Consider the following 18,852-nt stretch of genomic DNA (forward strand, 5'->3'; position numbering starts at 1 on the left):
GGAGAGCATGGGACTCACGACTGAGCATACCCGTATCACTCAGGGTGATAAATGCAAAAATAACAGTTGATGGACAGAATGCAGAACAATGTCATACATTCACTCCAGTACAGAGATCTGGACCTAAATCCATTGTTTTTTTGCTCACCACTCCAACCCGGTCAGACATTGCCATATGCAAATCTGCCTTGACCCTGTGTCTCATGGTAACAATCCAGCCCGAACTGCCAAATCATGTCTTCACTGGACTGGAATCAAACATCCTAGGACCGGTTTCTGGCTCTCAGCCGTCGTCAGCCAGGATAGCTTGACTCCAGTGGTGTGGAGAGCACGGGACTCACGTCTTAGCATACCCGTCCCACTCGGGGTCTTCACCTCTTCAGATCCACCCTTGGATCCACCGGAACTCTTCACCTCGAGCCGCCTGCAGCCTCTTCAGCTCCAAGCACCATCGACCTGCGTGACGAAACCCGACACTACTTCGACCCTATGCACCCGCTTCCTGTGGGTGAGGTAACTCAGCTCCGCCGGTGTTCTCACACTGGTACACACCTCTAGTGTCTGTGTCTGAAGTTTCAAACTTCTAGGTCACTCTGAAGGTTCCTTTCTAACTAACTTTGTACTTTTTACGCACCATAGACTTTGCATTGGTGAGTGCGTGCACTTTAAACACTGCACCCGAGTCCCGCGGGCCTTTCCCGACTTCTTCACTGTTAGTCCCAAACAGCTCCAGCGATTCCCCAGGCCCTAGGCCTATTTCCTGGCCAAGTGGCATCTCTTATACCACTTTCTTAGTATATGGTTTAGGTGGCCCCTAGGGCTCATCTATAATTGTGCAACTTTTGTGTATTTTAAACTGTGTTTTGTTTTAACGCATTTGCTCCTGTGCTCATAAAGAGTATCAGGGATATTTGTAGTAATACATCCATATATATTTTCAATATATATCTGTGTGGTGTCCTTTCATTTGGTATTCAAGGGATTGTATATGGTAAAACAGCTTGCTTCACATGCCTTTACAGAGTTTAGCCTAAGACTGCTTAGTCCATGCTACCCCTAGGATAGCTTGTCTATAAGGTTGACTTTACAACCTGCACCATAAAGGGTTGCTTGGCATGGTACAAGGTGATCACTAGAACTAGTGAGCATCATATACCAGGCCAACTTCTCACAGTGGTGAGCAAAAAAACTATGGATTTAGGCCCAACTCTCTGTACTTGGGTGAATGTATGACATTGTTCTGCATACTGTCTATCAAATGTTGTTTTTGCATTTGTCACCCCGAGTGGGACGGGTATGCTCAGTCGTGAGTCCCATGCTCTCCACATGACTGGAGTCAAGCTATCCTGGCTGATGCTTGATCCTGATCCTAGGATGCTTGATTCCGGTCCAGTGAAGTATTGGCGAGGCAGTTCGGGCTGGACTGTACCCATGACGCACAGGGTCAAGGCTGATTTGCATATGGCCATGTCTGAAATGGGTTGGTGTGGTGGGCAAAAAAACAATGGATTTAGGCCCAGATCTCTGTACTGGAGTGAATGCATGACATTGTTCTGCATTCTGTCTATCAACTGTTGTATTCGAAGAAATGTGTGTATATCTGGGCGAAGATTTGGAGACAAATGATCCCAAATACACAATGGACGAACTATGGCGTACGCGCTTTAAGTTCCACGAAGGTATGATTACAGGCAGAGATGTTGAGAAAGCAATAGAGTTATTACTCTCTTATAGCAGTAAAGGAAATGTCTCTAGATCATTGTACAAAGATGACGTATCAGATAGGAAACGAGCGAGACAGTACCCCATGAGAGAGGTTCCTCCGGTTTGGAGGGAAGGTGATGCGAATGCGAATCCACCGATTCTGCCTCATTTCCAGCGTGTATGGGTACATGTCCCCTGGAAAAGATCCGATGTCTTAGCGCTCAAGCAGACATTGCCTGATCCTCGTAAAAACCCGACTGGGTATTACAAGGAATTATCGCAAACTGCAAGCTCATGTATAATGAATTTAGCGGACATAGATATGCTGTTTGGGAACGTTGTCCCGCATCCTCTATGGAGCAAAATACGTCATACGAACCATGCCCAAGAACTAGGCGACTCATGGACGAACATTGCCACTATAGACGCTAGACAAATTGGTGGTTCTAAACCTGAGCCGTTAATAGCTGAACTTCCCGGTAGAATTATTGCATACATGAAAACAATAATGCCTGAAGTACGCGTGAACTGGGACAAGTTATCTGCATGCAAGCAGAAGAAAGATGAGAATGTGTCTGACTTTTTCACAAGATTCGAGGAGACTTTCACAGATCATAGTGGTCAAGATATGGCTACCGAGGGTGGCCAAAGATTGTTTGTAGACAAGTTCGTGCATAATTTAATTCCTGAACTATGTAATAAATTGAAAGACTCTGAGAGTGCTTGGGCTGTCTCTACGTCAGCTCAAATTTTAGCTACAGCCCAGTACTATGAAAATAGGCGCAAAGACGAGCTAGATAAAGTAGATAGAAAGACAAAGGATTTAAAAACTAAAGTTCTTCTCCAGCAAGCTTATCCGCCTCATACGGCTAGTCAGCCCAGTTATCAACCGCAACATCAGTATTCGAGAAACGCGCAAGGAAACGAGTTTTCCCACCAGCGTATTGCTTATGGCCCGAATCAATGTGCATATTGCAAGGAAGAGGGTCACTTTAAAAGTAATTGTCCGGCTCTTGCGCAACATTTGAGCGGTGCTTCGGGTGTAAGGGGAAGAGGTGTTCAACATGCCCCTAGAGGTAGGGGCCGTGGAAATTCCACACAGAATACAACTTCTTTTACGCCTCAGAATTCGATGAACAGCTTCGACCAACAGAATAATGCGTCGACCAGGTCAGCTCAGTATTATGCTGACGACTATTACACCGAACATGAATACGAGGGTAACGATTGCTAGGACAGCCATGGACAAAGAGAGGGAGTTGTTTCAGTTCCAGTAGATCAGAATGGACCTTATGTCGAGGTAATAGCCTCAGGAGTGTCAGAGCCATTTTTGCTGGATACTGGTGCTACAAAAAGTTCTATCATGCACTCGAAACTTCCTGGCGCACCTTTGTCTGGCGAAATGAATGTCTCAGTAGGTTTCTCTGGCGCCCCTGTTAGAAACCCGATCTCCAGTCCTGTATCTCTTTCTATTGGCCCATGCGAATTAGAGGCACCCCTCATTCTCACAACAGGTTGTGGTGAAAATTTGTGTGGATTGGATTTGCTAAAAAGGTTATATGCGACTTTGTACTGTTCACCAATAGGAGTACAACTTACTTTCGGTAAGAAAGTCATGTCCCCAATGTATGTGTCGAAAGAAAACATTGCAACTGAATTATCGAGTCTTCCTGATGTACTCTGGGCTAATGGTTCTAATGATGTAGGTCATTTGGAGATAGCACTATATGATATGTCATAACATTGAAAGCCAACGTTAGGTTGCCACGTATTCCCCAATACAAAATATCTAGCGAATGTGAAAAGGCGTTATTGACGATTGTTTATGACCTGATTGATAAAGACGTCATCGAAGAAACAACAGGAAATGTTTGTAACAGTCCAGTTTTGCCCGTCTTAAAACGTACTGATCCTTCACAACCCCCTGTGTATAGGTTTGTGATCGACCTCAGAGAAGTAAACAAGATAGTTATCCCACAGTTTCCAGTTGTCCCCGACATTACTGCTTTATTGACGATGGTTCCAGCTTCAGCAAATTGGTTTTCGGTGATTGACCTGAAGAACGCTTTTATTCAGTATCCCGATTGCTGAGGAGAGTAGAGATATTTTCGGATTTAATTTAGGAGGACGAAGTTTCCGCTTCAAGTGCGCTCCTCAAGGCTACTGCGAAAGTCCATCAATATTCAGTCAGGCCCTGAAAACACAACTAGACACGATTGTTCTACCAAATGGTTCAACTCTGATTCAGTATGTAGACGATCTACTGATCGCTGCAGACACTGAAGAGATTTGCAAGAAAGCTACGTTATCATTATTGCATCACTTATGTGACATGAAGCACAAAGTCTCTCTTTCCAAACTACAATTTTGCCGACAAGAAGTAACCTACTTAGGTCACATCTTGTCGAAGGAGGGAAGGAGACTGACACCAGAAAGAATACAGGCAATCGCAGAACTAAGTGCCCCAAGGACACAGAGAGAGGTTCGAGCCTTCTTGGGCATTACATCGTACTGTAGACAATGGATACCGAATTTCTCACTACTAGCTAAACCCTTGCTGGCACTACTCTGTAAAGACACGCCAAATCCTATGCCTTGGTCTGAAGATTGCCAGACGAGTTTTCACAAGTTGCGTGATGCATTATGTTCGGCTCCTGTGTTGGGAAACCCCAACTACAGTAAGCCTTTTACATTATATGTCCACGAGAAGGAAGGTTGTGCATTATCAGTTTTAACACAACATTTTGGGGACAGACAGCGCCCATGCACGTATTTTTCGGCAACTCTAGACCCTGTGGCTAAAGCCCTACCAAGTTGTCTGAGGGCTACCGCCGCAGCAGCTGTCTGCATTCGACAATCCGCTGGATTAGTCATGAATAATACTCTGATCGTTATGGTTCCGCATGCAGTAGACATTTTACTAAACAGGACGAAGACACAACACCTTACTAGCGCTCGACTATCCAGTTCCGAACTTACGTTGCTAGCAAGTCACATCCACATAAAGAGGTGTGATACACTGAATCCCGCAACGTTATTACCCATTCCGACAGGAACAGACGAGATTGATAGACATGACTTCTGCTTTAGGACAGAAGAAGAGACAAAAGGGAGAGTAGACTTACAGGACACTCCCCTTCCTGAATGCAATGATACTTTATGGGTTGATGGTTCATGTTTCAAGCTGCCGAATGGTGATACGACTGCAGCATATGCCGTAACGACATTACACACCATTATAGTAACTGCGCGCATTTCCCATAATTCTGCACAAGCTGCAGAACTAATTGCGCTTACCAGAGCATGTGTGTTAGCGAAAGGTAAACGAGTGAATGTGTACACTGACAGCCAATACGCTTTTGGTGTGGCTCACAGTTTTGGGAGATTGTGGCGTGAACGTGGGTTTCTTACGTCACATGGTGCAAAGATACAACATGGTCAGCTAGTTAATGAGCTCCTCCAGTCACTGACCTTGCCACTACAAGTTGCCATTATAAAATGTAGTGCACACAAAAAGATTCAGGATGATGTTGGCCACGGGAATGCATTTGCAGACGAGGTTGCGAAAGAGACTACAAGGAACACAATGAGTCGGATGTATGTTGTAGGTCCTGCTAGATGGATTATTGATGTAGGAATGTGTGAGGACACCATTGAAAGCGTGAAATCTATACAAGCCAAGGCAACTGAAAAAGAGGTGAATGAATGGAGAGAAAGTAAGGGTAGATTAGATACGAATGGTTGTTGGGTCGAATTGTCAGAACACCAGCGATGGTTATTGCCTAACGCCTATGTACTTGCAGTAGTAACAATGGCTCACGGATTTGCACACATCAGTTCGAGAGGAATCTGTAAAGTATTGGCCCCAGTATGGCAAAATAGAAACATCCCGAAATATGCAGAGAATGTGGTCAGAAACTGTATGGTGTGTTTGAAGTACAATCCCGGTAGGGGAACCCCAACTCCAGCTGGTCATTTTGCGCCTCTAACGTATCCGTTCGAGGTTTTGCAGCTCGATTTCATTCACATGGAGAGATGCAACAATCTGAAGTATGTGCTCGTTGTTGTTTGCGCTTTCTCCAGGTGGGTGGAAGCGTACCCCCTTAAAGACAATACTGCCTTGTCAACCGCCAAAGCCCTTGTCAAAGAGTTCTTCCCGAGGTTTGGCATGCCTAGAATTGTCTGGAGTGATAATGGAAGTGAATTCGTAGGATGCGTGATGAAGAGAGTGTGTGAATGTTTAGGCATACAGCAAAAATTCCACTCCGCGAATCACCCCCAATCAGCTGGATTGGTAGAGTGCTACAACGGCACTTTAAAGCTCAAATTAGCCAAGATCCAAGCCAGTACAGGTCTTAAATGGCCTGACGCCTTGCCCCTAGCACTCTTGTCAACTAGGATTCCATTCCAGATTAGGATTTAGCCCTCACAAAATAGTGTTTGGCCGCCCAGCCAACGTCTGGGGCGTGCCAAGACCAAAGAAACGTAGCGAAATAGAGCACCCCGTACTGCTTGACTATTTGTGCGAATTGACAACTAAATTGCGTGTTTTACACCAACAGGTTCACAGTTCCTCTCCACCAGCCTCTGACGATCCAGGTCACTCCATCACACCCTGAACGTGGGTGTTGGTGCGAAATTTCCAGCGCACCAACAACGGACAGCCGAGGTGGACCGGACCTTACCTGGTACTTCTTTCCACGAGATCAGCGGTTCGGGTGGACGGCAAAAAGAACTGGGTGCATGGGACCCACTGCAAACGGGTCCCTCTGCCCCTTCCATATGACCGGTGGGTCAACGAAGGAATTGCTGACTCCGAGACAGAATCCATACCTCACTTCATCCCTTTCAGCGATGCGCGGTTAAAAGAAACTGGTACCGAAAAGGAGAGTGATCGTATTCTACAAGGATTTGTGCCACCGTCTATGCAGTTGGACACTACCGAACCTGAGACATTGTTTGAAGACCACACCGTACCTGGGAAAGAACAGTATAATCTAAGGTCAAGACAAAGAGACTAATAAAAAAAAAAAACACAAACGAATGTGATTTTCCTTCCCCCAAGAACTATTTTTTGATTTTTCAGCTCTCTCGCTCTCAGGAAACTTGCTCATTTTTGATTTTCGAACCGCCATCCGGTTCTGCTGCTAGGGTCGCGGTTGAAGTCTGGGGAGTGCAACTGGGAAGTTTTAGGTCCACGGTTCTGGTTGGTCCACGGGAGTTACCCCGGACTGAGCAGAGCGCGCTCCCTGGCAGAATCAATCTACCGCCGCGGGCAGCAACTAGAGGATGGAGTTTCCTAGGGTAGAGAGACCTATCAGACTCACGAACTTTGAAAAACAGTTATGCACGATACTGTCCAAAAGAAGATTCCTGATAATATGTATTTTAATGTTATGTAGCATAGTTGTGTTTCTTACTGGTTATACTCTATTCGTGTTTAAAGTTACCTTTTCGAATGACACCCAGCCACCATCTCCTCCTACTATTTCTCCACACTACTTTCACCCTCTACCTGAACACGAGTCTGCCCGAAGACTCGAATTTGTAAATAACTCATTTATTCAACTCCTACACCAACACCAGTCCATCATGAACACATCGAACTGTTGGATATGTGGACTCATGCCACACACGACGGATAAGGGTATCCCATACTTTATCCTGCCTTTCAGTTACTATGGTTCTCTGTGGGCTTTCCAGACAATGTTCCTATTCGCCCTAGAACCATACCCGACACGTTCTACTGAAAGTGATTCCAGTAACAAGGCACTAATAGCAGGGATAAGAAATATGAGTAGAGAGTTCGACACCTATCTTACGATTCCCAAAGATGAATTCACTCCGTACACTCGTTGGAACGTAACCAAATATGGGGTCTACCTGAGTAAGAGCCAGACAGCAAAGAAATCCCGCCCAGTTTGGATAGTACCCAACCGAGGTCACTTATGTTTACAGGGTATCGGCAGGGATCCCAAAGCTCAATTAGGGAAGAGTATATGCGCGGAAACATATGTGTTCGCTTCCCGAACTTCCCCTATACTATTAGCAGCCAAAGGCACGTATTTCGTCTGCCACAACCAAGCATATACATGGTTGCCTCCTGACTTCTCCGGTACATGCTTTATCGCATTTCTGCTGCCTCCCACTTACACGGCCAGAGCAGATTACCATCGGACAAGGACAGCTAGAGGTGTCGTGAGTAAAGACGACACCGCGGGTCAGGAATTCACTGACTTCGCAAAGGGTTTTCTGCCATTTTGGGGGCCTATGGTAAACAGCAGGAATATTCGCCAGTTATCGAGGATAGTTGAATCCGCCGTGACTACAACGGCCAGAGCCCTTGGAAATTTGACGACCGAACTTCAGTCGGATCGACTTATGACACTTCAGAACCGAGTTGCCCTAGATATCATACTCGCCGATCGTGGTGGTGTGTGTAGAGTGATCCAATCTAGTTGTTGCATTTTCATCCCTGATAACGCACCGACAGTGTACCCAGCCATCTCTAAACTACACGAAATATCTGATTCCCTCCACGTGGAAAAAGGGGATTGGTCCTTACTAGGGTGGTTCTGGGAACTGATCGCTACATGGGGATGGAAAACACTGATCTTCATTGGGATGATCTTAGCACTTCTGTTTATGTTCTGCCTGTGTATACAGTGCGCTCCTGCACTCTGTGGCCTCTGTGCTACGTCATGTGTACGGAAGCCTGTGTCAAGAGACGAACTGAGCAACAGAATGATGTTACAGCAGCATCTCCACGAATTCCTTCATACGGATTTGGACTCTGATTAAGATGAATCATTGCCTTACATAAGGGCAAAAGGTACTGAAAATTTGAACCCTGTTGTCATCCCGATATTGAGGTCCAATACCCGTGTCACAAAATATCAACATACCATGACGAATTTGGTGTCAGCGAACCGATAATGATTAGGGCATCATTCCCATGCATTTGCATCATAATCGAGGGTCGCCAACACCCCCAAATCATAGTTTCCGTCCCAACCCCTTAGACTCCATTTTGTGAACGGCATCCATCTTATGTCTTGCCCTCATGATAAGTCAATTAAAGGTCGAGCTTGATCTAAAAGGACACGTCCTCCTTCCCTGACTTCCCCCTGACCTGTCCCAACTGACTCCATCGCCTTTAGCCAAACCTGTCTGGGCAGCCCCTCGCCCAGTGACCAAATACGATAGCATCGATACATAACATTCCTCAAACCATTCACTACATACAAACCATGTTTTCTACAAACACACACCTGTCCTGTTCCCTGTTTATGACCAGTTTTATGACTAGGAGGTGCCTTCCTTTATTGGGGTTTCATCGATATCTGATGGGAGTTCCGGGCTTGGCTGAGTAATCTATCACACATTGGACATCTAAAATACGGGCTTACCTAAATGACTTCGCTCTTTCGTATTATTGTAGAAATATGTGTATAGCCATATCATAAACTCAAGAATTCTTGCTTGAAGCTATTATTTCTGTATATAAGGAGAAGGCTGGTTCTGTAAAAACGAACAGTCTCCTGAGAACACATGACCCGTGTTTGTCGTGCTTCTAGGACACCTGTTACTTGGTAGCTATCAATAATACTCGATCTCTGACTCGACTAGAAGACTCCGTGTTTCTGTGGTCCGGAACAGGGAGAACTCAGAGGTCTTCGGGTGTTATCCCCTGGCACCAAGCGGGTTCCTAAAAACCCGTTACCTCACTTCCATAAAATTTCGGTTGTAAGAATACTAGGTAAGAATTTAGTAAGTCAGAAGGCAAACGTTGTTTGAAAGTCAATTGAGTATCATTACAGAGCTTCCAGCCTTTTTGACATTTTAAATAACATGTGTAATGTCCTGATGTTGTTGAAGGACCATCATGATAAATAATTGCTGCAGTTGTAAAGGTTCTTCCTGAAATTGATAATTGAGAAGCCACAACATTTTTTATTAACCCCTTCCGCGCTCATGACGAGCTGAGCTCGTCATGAGTTACGACGCTCGTACGCTCATGACGAGCTGAGCTCGTCATGTAACGCGGCTTTTTAAAAACCGCCGCGCACAGCGGGAAAACCGCTATCACGCATGCGGTTAATGTTGTCAATTTAGTTCCATCAGGTCTACATCATTGGAACATTAAAATAACATACTGTCCATATCTTTGTAAAAATAAAGTTGATAACATTTCAGATTTACATTGAGTATAGACCATGTTTTGATTTGCTTCCCTAACTAGATTATTAAAAGTCACTGATTTGCAGTCTGGTAAAGTCAAAGATATAAATCTTTCAGTGTCAACTGTAGTACTACTTGAAAAGGAGCAATTGTCACAGTCATGTTGCCATTTATAAGAAAGGCCAAAAAGATTTTCTACATCTACACCTTCATCTTGCAAATGTGGTACTGAAAATTCTGGACCCGTGCCATAAACATCGTCGTATCATGACGATTTTGATACCAGCAGACCGAGAATGACTAGTATATCATACACAAGCATTTTCGGCATATTCAAGTGACGAAATCACCCTTTAATTAGAGATTCCGTCCTGAACCCTCAGGTTCCATTTTGTATAGGCAGCCATTTTGTGATTGCCCTCACATAGGCCGGTGACTAAGGCCAAAAAACGAGTCTGAAGGACATGTACACCTTTGCTGACTTCTGCACGACCTGGGCAAGCTGACTCCACTGCCCGGGGCCAAACCTGTTCGGTCAGTTCCTCTCCCAGTGGCCGATCAAGATTAGTATCAAGGCACAACATGCCATAAACCTTTCATCGCACACAAACCACGCCTAATCTTACACACACCTGTCTCTGTTCCTTACTTTATGACCTGCTTTACGAGGAGGAGGTACCCGAATTTATTAGGGGTCCGTCGATATCTGATGAAAATGTTGGGCCTTGCCAGGTGATTTACTGTGGGTTGGACAAACTGAAAATAAGCTTGTCATCATGATGCTGCTTTTTCTTTGTAGTGAAAATATGTGAATGGTCAACTGTAAAACAAGGAATGTTTGCCTGAAGCATAATATTTTGTATAAAAAGAGAAGGCTGGCTTTGTAAGATTGAGCAGTCTCCTGAGAATATACACTGTGTTGTACTTCTAGGATACGTGTTACTGGCTACAGCCAATAAATTTGATCTTTGACTTCACCAAGAAGACTCTGTGTTTCTGTAGTCTGGGACAGGAAGGACTCGAAGTCTTAGGGTGTGTTCTCTGGCACCGCTGGGTTCTTAAAAACCCAGTACTTCAGTTGGTGCCCAACGCGGGGCGATTTCAGCGGTACCAGTCCAAGCCAGAGGTTCGTGAGGAGCTTCGTGTGAAAATTCTGGAGGAAGGCCAACCACTTCATCGACCCCTGTATGTCGTTCGTGGTCCGAAAGTTTTTGCTGCGAAGTTCCCCGCGTCCCGACGACTACGAAGGACTGCTGCCCTGACTATCGCCCTGTCTTGGACCCTTTGATGATTTGTAGAGTGAAACGATAGACAAGTCTTCTGATGACATCATCGATACCTCAGTTAAGTATAAGTGGAGCGTCTCCCAGTCCTTAGTTTGGTTCTTAGTTTGGGTATCCCCTTGGGATCTATGATTTGGAACTTGCAAGTACCAAAGCCGAGGGACTCGTGTATTCACGAGACTATCGCATTTCGATAATCCTTTGAAGTTTGAAGCTAGACTAGTGAGCGAAGATGCCTGGTCTTAGCAGACTTGGAAATTTGTTTTGTCTTGGTTGTATTAGGGATTCCCGATTGGAGGACTAGTTTCCGGTTCCTCCAATTGGAACTCCAACTTATGAACTCAATGTAAAGCATTGCGTGGGCCCCATCACGTATAATGAAGTATGGATCCGATACACCAGGAAGGATGGTGTTTTAAAATGGCCCCAATATGGTAGTTTTGACACAGAGATATTAGATAATCTAGAGGTTAGACTTTTCAAAAAGAAAGCCCATCCGGCGATGTTTGACTCTTTCCGCCTATGGCGAAAGGAAGCCAAACAGAAATAAATTACATTAGCCGCTGACTTTGCTATCTGCTCCCTCTGTACTTCCTACAACTTTGCCTACTGCATCAACTACCTCTTCTGATGTTCCTCCTGTTACTGCCTCTGCTTCTGCATCTGCATCTGCCTTGCCTCACTCTGCTTTTCATCCTGTTCTTTCGTCGACTTCTCCTTCTGTTCGACAGAGAATGACTGACACTGTTGCTAGTCTCCTATCTCCTCTTTTTGGGGCAGCGAGTATGACTCCTGTTTAAACGCACAAACAGTTGCGCAGTCAACTGCCCGACTCTAGAGAGCGGGAAACATTGGATTATTTGGCACATAAATGGGTTACAGACCCCACGAGATATGAGCTAGAGTCTGTTATGGATGTCTTCCAGCAGTGGGAAGCACCGAAGCAAAGATACGTTTTTGATAAAATGTGTGTTTTTCTTTGTGAGGATTTGGAGAATAATGATTTGGAGCCCAATCCACCTGAGTTGTGTCATGTACGGTTCAAGTTTGCAAAAGGGACGATTGTGGGTCCTGATGTTGAAAGAGCAGTTGCGACCGTGTTATCATTTAGGAGGGAGACTATCTCTCGGTCGTTGTTTAAGCCTGATCCCTCTGTTAGGAGGAAAGCGAGACAGTATCCCATGAGAGAGGTTCCTCCGGTATGGAAGGAAGCCGTTGCAGCTGATGTCCCTAATAATATCGATGCTGTACCAGCACATTTTCAGTGTGTTTGGGTACATGTTCCATGGAAGCGAGCTGAAGTTTTGGCCCTTAAGAAAACTTTGCCTGACCCCCGTAAAAATCCTGCAGGGTATTATAAGGAACTATCACAGACCGCAGGCTCATGTATTATGAATTTAGCTGACATAGACATGTTGTTTGGAAATGTGGTTCCACAGCCTTTGTGGGGGTTAATTCGTCATACAGATCATGCGCCGGAGTTAGGTGATACATGGGCTAATATTACTACTGCAGATGGCCGACAAGTTGGTGGCGCTAAACCTGAGCCTTTAGTTGCCGAACTCCCTGGTAAAATCGTTACCAACATGAAGACTTTAATGCCTGCTATGCAGTGAATTGGGACAAATTGTCTGCATGTAAGCAGAAGAAAGAGGAAACCGTGTCTGATTTCTTCACCAGGTTTGAGGAGACATTTATCGACCACAGTGGTCAAGATATGAGTACAGAAGGTGGTCAACGGTTGTTCGTTGACAAGTTCGTACATAATTCGCTCCCCGAATTGTGTAAGAAATTGAAAGATTCAGAGAGTTCTTGGGCCGTTTCCTCTTCAGCACAGATATTGGCTACTGCACAGTATTTTGAAAATAGAGATAAGGACGAAAAAGATAGAGCAGACAAGAAAACTAAAGAGTTAAAAACGAAGGTTCTTTTACAGCAAGCTTATCCGCCTCGTGGTGGTCAGCTTGATTTTCAGCAACCTCAGCAGTTTCAGAGAAACTCGCAAAGGTTCGAGTTTTCTCAACCACGTTTTCCTGTAGGCCCTAATCAGTGTGCATATTGTAAAGAAGAAGGTCATTTTAAAAGTAGTTGCCCTGCTTTGTTACAGCGTATGAATGGTGTTTCTAGCGCGAGAGGTCGAGGTGTTCCACAAGCATCTAGAGGTAGAGGACGTGGAGGTTTCCCCCAGAATGCACGTTCCTTTCCGCCTCAGAATTCAGTGAATAGTTTTGATCAGCAGAATAACGCGTCTGGTAGGACACCTCAGTACTATGCTGATGACTACTATGTGGAAGATGAGAATATGGAAGGTAATGATTGCTAGGACAGCCATAGACAAAGAGAGGGAGTTGTTTCAGTTCCAGTAGATCAGAGTGGACCTTATGTTGAGGTGATTACATCAGGTGTGTCAGAGCCTTTTCTGTTGGATACTGGTGCTACAAAGAGTTCTATTATGCACTCTAAACTCCCTGGGGCACCTTTGTCTGGCGAAATGAATGTTTCAGTAGGTTTTTCTGACGCCCCGGTTAGGAACCCGATTTCTAGTCCTATGTCCCTTTCTGTTGAACCTTGTGAATTAGAAGCACCCCTCATTTTGACGACAGGTTGTGGTGAGAACTTGTTAGGATTGGATCTGTTGAAAAGGTTATATGCAACCTTGTATTGTTCTCCTTCAGGAGTTCAGCTTACACTGGGTAAGAAAGTGGTCTCCCCAATGTATTTGTCGAAGGATAAACTTCTGACAGAATTGTCGCTTCTTCCTGATATTCTTTGGGCTACTGGTCCTAATGATGTGGGTCTTTTGGAAATACCGCCATATGTTGTGACATTAAAAGCGAATGTTAAAATGCCACGTATTCCCCAATACAAGATCTCTAGTGAAGGTGAAAAAGCGTTGCTAGCGATCATTTATGATTTGATTGAAAAAGATGTAATTGAGGAGACAAGAGGCAACGTTTGCAATAGCCCGGTTTTGCCTGTTTTGAAGCGTACTGACCCTTCTCAGCCACCTGTTTACAGGTTTGTGATTGATCTTAGAGAGGTGAACAAAATCGTTGTGCCACAATTTTCAGTCGTTCCAGATATCACTGCCCTATTGACTATGATTCCAGCTTCTGCGACTTGGTTCTCGGTGATTGACCTGAAAAATGCCTTTTTCAGCATCCCGATTGCCGAGGAGAGTAGGGATATTTTTGGCTTCTGTTTAGGAGGACGAAGCTTCCGGTTCAAACGCACTCCCCAGGGCTATTGTGAGAGTCCATCGATATATAGTCAGGCTTTAAAAACACAGCTTGATACAATTGTTTTACCTGATGGCGCTACCCTTATTCAGTACGTTGACGATTTGCTAGTCGCTGCAGATACTGAGGAAATTTGTAAGGAAGCAAAATTGTCATTGTTGCGTCATTTGTCCGATTTGCATCACAAAGTGTCCCTTTCGAAATTACAATATTGTCGACAAGAAGTGACCTACTTAGGTCATCTCTTATCGAAGGAGGGAAGGAAACTGACCCCAGAAAGAATTCAGGCAATTGCAAAATTGAGTGTGCCAAGGACACAGAGAGAAGTGTGCGCTTTCTTGGGTATTACATCCTACTGCAGACAATGGATACCAAATTTTTCTTTACTGGCCAAACCCTTGGTGGCATTGACCTGTAAAGATACACCGAATCCCCTTCCATGGTCTGAAGATTGTCAGAAAAGTCTTTCTGAATTGCGTGATGTACTGTGTTCGGCTCCTGTGTTACCCCCGACTACAGTAGGCCCTTTACATTTTATGTCCATGAGAAAGAAGGTTGCGCATTCTCAGTGTTGAAACAGTTGTTCGGAGACAAGCAGCGTCCATGCGCGTATTTTTCGTCGACTTTGGGTCCGGTAGCTAAAGCATTGCCAAGTTGTTTAAGAGCCACAGCAGCAGCAGCTGTTTCTATTCGGCAGTCTGCTGGTTTAGTAATGAATAATACGTTGATTGTAATGGTTCCACATGCAGTGGACACTTTGTTAAATAGGACCAAGACACAGCACTTAACTAGTGCTCGATTGTCAGGTTACGAGTTGACACTGTTAGCGAGTCATGTACACATAAAAAGATGCAACACGTTGAATCCAGCTACGTTGTTGCCGATTGTAGCAGAGACAGATGCTTCTGAACAGCATGATTGTTTTCTCAGGACAGAAGAAGAAACGAAAGGGAGAGTAGACCTTAGGGACACTCCTCTTGTGAAGTATGATGGTACCTTGTGGGTGGATGGTTCATGCTTCAAGTTTCCGAATGGTGATACGACTGCAGCATATGCTGTTACGACTTTGCATACGATTGTTGAAGCTGCACGTATCCCACATAATTCAGCTCAAGCAGCAGAGTTGATTGCACTTACAAGAGCGTGTGTGTTATCAGAAGGAATGAAAGTGACCATATATACTCACAGCCAGTATGCGTTTGGTGTGGCCCATAGTTTTGGACGACTGTGGAAAGAACGTGGGTTCCTGACTTCACATGGAGCCAAGATTCAGCATGGTCAGTTGGTGAATGAGCTTCTTGAGTCACTTACGTTGCCCTTGCAAGTTGCGATTGTAAAATGCAGTGCACACAAGAAGGTGACTGATGATGTTGGTCGTGGAAATGCATTTGCTGATGAAGTCGCAAAAGAAACAGCGAGGGATGTGATGAGCCGAATGTTTGTTGCAGGCCCTGCAAGATGGATTGGTGATGTTGGAATGTGTGAAGATACGATAGAGAGTGTGAAATCCATTCAAGCTGAAGCTACAGAGAAAGAGTTGAGTGTGTGGAGAGAGAGTATGGGAAAATTGGATGCAAATGGTTGTTGGATTGAATTGTCAGAACATCAGCGATGGTTATTACCCGATGCATATGTGCTTGCAGTGGTTACAATGGCCCATGGAATGGCTCACATCAGTGTGAAAGGGATTTGTAAGTTGTTGGCTCCAGTATGGCGAAATCCTAGAATTCCTAAGTGTGCCGAGAATGTGGTCAAGAATTGCATGGTGTGCTTGAAATACAATCCTGGTAGGGGAATTCCAACTCCAGCTGGTCATTTTGCGCCTCCAACGTATCCGTTCGAGGTTTTGCAGCTAGATTTCATCCACATGGAAAGGTGCAACAATTTGAAATACGTACTCGTTGTTGTTTGTGCCTTTTCAAGATGGGTAGAAGCATATCCCCTGAAGGACAACACTGCCATGTCCACAGCTAAAGCCCTTGTCAAAGAGTTCTTCCCTAGGTTTGGAATGCCAAGAATGGTCTGGAGTGACAATGGAAGTGAATTTGTGGGTCGAGTGATGAAGAAAGTATGTGAAGGGCTAGGTATCCAGCAAAAATTCCACGCTGCAAATCACCCCCAATCAGCTAGACTAGTAGAGTGCTATAATGGCACACTAAAATTAAAATTGGCCAAAATCCAACAGAGCTCTGGTCTTAAATGGCCTGACGCTCTGCCTTTAGCACTCCTATCAACCAGAATGACTGTGCATTCGCAAGTGGGACTTAGTCCCTATGAAATTGTGTTCGGCCGTCCGGCCAACATATGGGGAGTGCCAAGGCCGACAAAATTCAGTGAGATCGAACACCCTGTACTGCTTGATTATTTGTATGAATTGACGGCTAAATTGCGTGTTTTACACCAACACGTTCACGATACTCTGCCTCAGGTCTCTGAAGCTCCAGGACATCCTATTACTCCTGGATCCTGGGTGCTGATCAAGAATTTTCAGTGGACAAAGAATGACCAGCCCCGTTGGACCGGCCCCCACCTAGTTCTTCTCTCAACAAGATCAGCCGTTCGAGTGGAAGGAAAGAAAAACTGGATCCACGGCATACACTGCAAGAGGGTCCCTTTGCCTCTGCCGTACGACTAGTGGGTCCAGGAGGGTGTTGCTGACTCCAAGACTGAGACTGTGCCTTGTTTTCTGCCTTTCAGCGATGCACGTGTAAAAGGAACAATTTATGAAAGTGAAAGTGACAATATTTTGCAAGAAGCTGTGCCACCGTCAATCCGATTGGACACTACAGAGCCTGAACTTCTGTTCCAGGATCAGTCATTACCTGGAAAAAGACGCTATAACCTGAGGCCGAGAACTATGGACAAATAAAAAGATTTATTTTTCTTTACTATTTTTTAAAAGTGCAGCTCTCTCATCTGAGAAACTTTTTTATTTTTGTTTTTTGTACCACCACCCGGAATCAGCTGTAGGGTCGCGGTTGCCGAAGTCTTTGGAGCGCAGCTGAAGACGTTAGGTCGACGGTTCTGGTTGGTCTAAGGGAGTTGTCCTGGACTGACAGAAGCATTCCTTAGCATAGAACACTCTACCATCGCGAGCAGCAATTACAGAGGATGGAGTTTTTCGAGATGGAGAGACCTGCCATAGAGATGAACTTTAAAGCTAAAATATGTAGAATGATGACCAAGAAAAGCTTTTTGATATTATGCATTTTTATGTTGTTCAGTGTAATGATGTTTTTAATAGGATATGTTTTATTCTCTTTTCGAGTGACATTTGCACCCACTACACAGCCCATACCTCCTCCTTCTACTGTTTCCTCACATTCTTTTCACCCTTTTCATGAACATGAGTCAGTTAGGAGATTAGAGTTTATTAATAACTCCTCGTTCAGCTTTTGCACCAACACCAATTAGTAATGAACACGACTAACTGTTGGGTGTGTGGTCTTATGCCTCACACAACGGATAAAGGTATCCCTTATCTGGTCCTGATATTCACCCTCAATGGTTCTGTGTGGGCATACAGAACAATGTTCATCTACGCACATGAAGTCTATCCCCTACGTTCTGTAAAAGATAATCCAAAGAATAGTGCTCTAGTTAAGGGTATAGTAGATATGATTAGGGAAGATACTCCCTATGAGACTATCCTGAGAGATGAGACACTAGCATATATTGGATGGAACGTGACCGGATATGGAGTTACTCTGAGTGAAAAACAGCGAGCTAAGAGATCCTCCCCGATTTGGATTGTACCCCATCAGGGTCACCTATGTCTGCAAGGTAATGGCAAGAAACCCAGAGCTCAGTTAGGAAAAAGTGTCTGCACGGAAACATATGTCTTTGCATCTCAGACTTCCCCTTCGTTCCTAGCAGCTAAGGGTACCTATTTCATCTGTCATGATAGAGCCTACACATGGTTGCCCCCTGACTTCTCGGGCACATGTTTTGTTTCATTCCTGTTGCCTCCCACCTACACAGCTGCGGCAGATTACCATAAGACAAGGATAGTTAGAGGTGTCTTCAGTAAAGAAGACACTGCAGGACAAGAATTGGGAGACTTCTTTAAGGGTTTTCTGCCGTTCTGGGGACCCATGGTTAACAGCAGGAACATAAGGCAATTGACGAGAGTGGTTGAATCCACCGTAGTTGAAACTGCCGGTGCCCTTAGTAACTTGAATGCTGAGCTCCAGTCGGATCGTCTTATGACCTTTCAAAACAGGGTCGCGTTAGACGTCATACTTGCAGACCGAGGTGAGGTATGTAGAGTGATCCAATCGAGTTGCTGTGTTTTCATTCCAGATAACGCTCCAACAGTGTACCAGGCCATCTCCAAACTACATAAGATCTCTGAATCCATTCATGTGGATAAAGGAGATTGGTCATTGATGGGGTGGTTCTGAGAACTGTTATCCGCCTGGGGATGGAAGATTCTGATGGTCATT

This window comes from Lissotriton helveticus, chromosome 3_2 (assembly GCF_964261635.1).
Source record: "Lissotriton helveticus chromosome 3_2, aLisHel1.1, whole genome shotgun sequence".
Taxonomy (NCBI): Eukaryota; Metazoa; Chordata; class Amphibia; order Caudata; family Salamandridae; genus Lissotriton; species Lissotriton helveticus.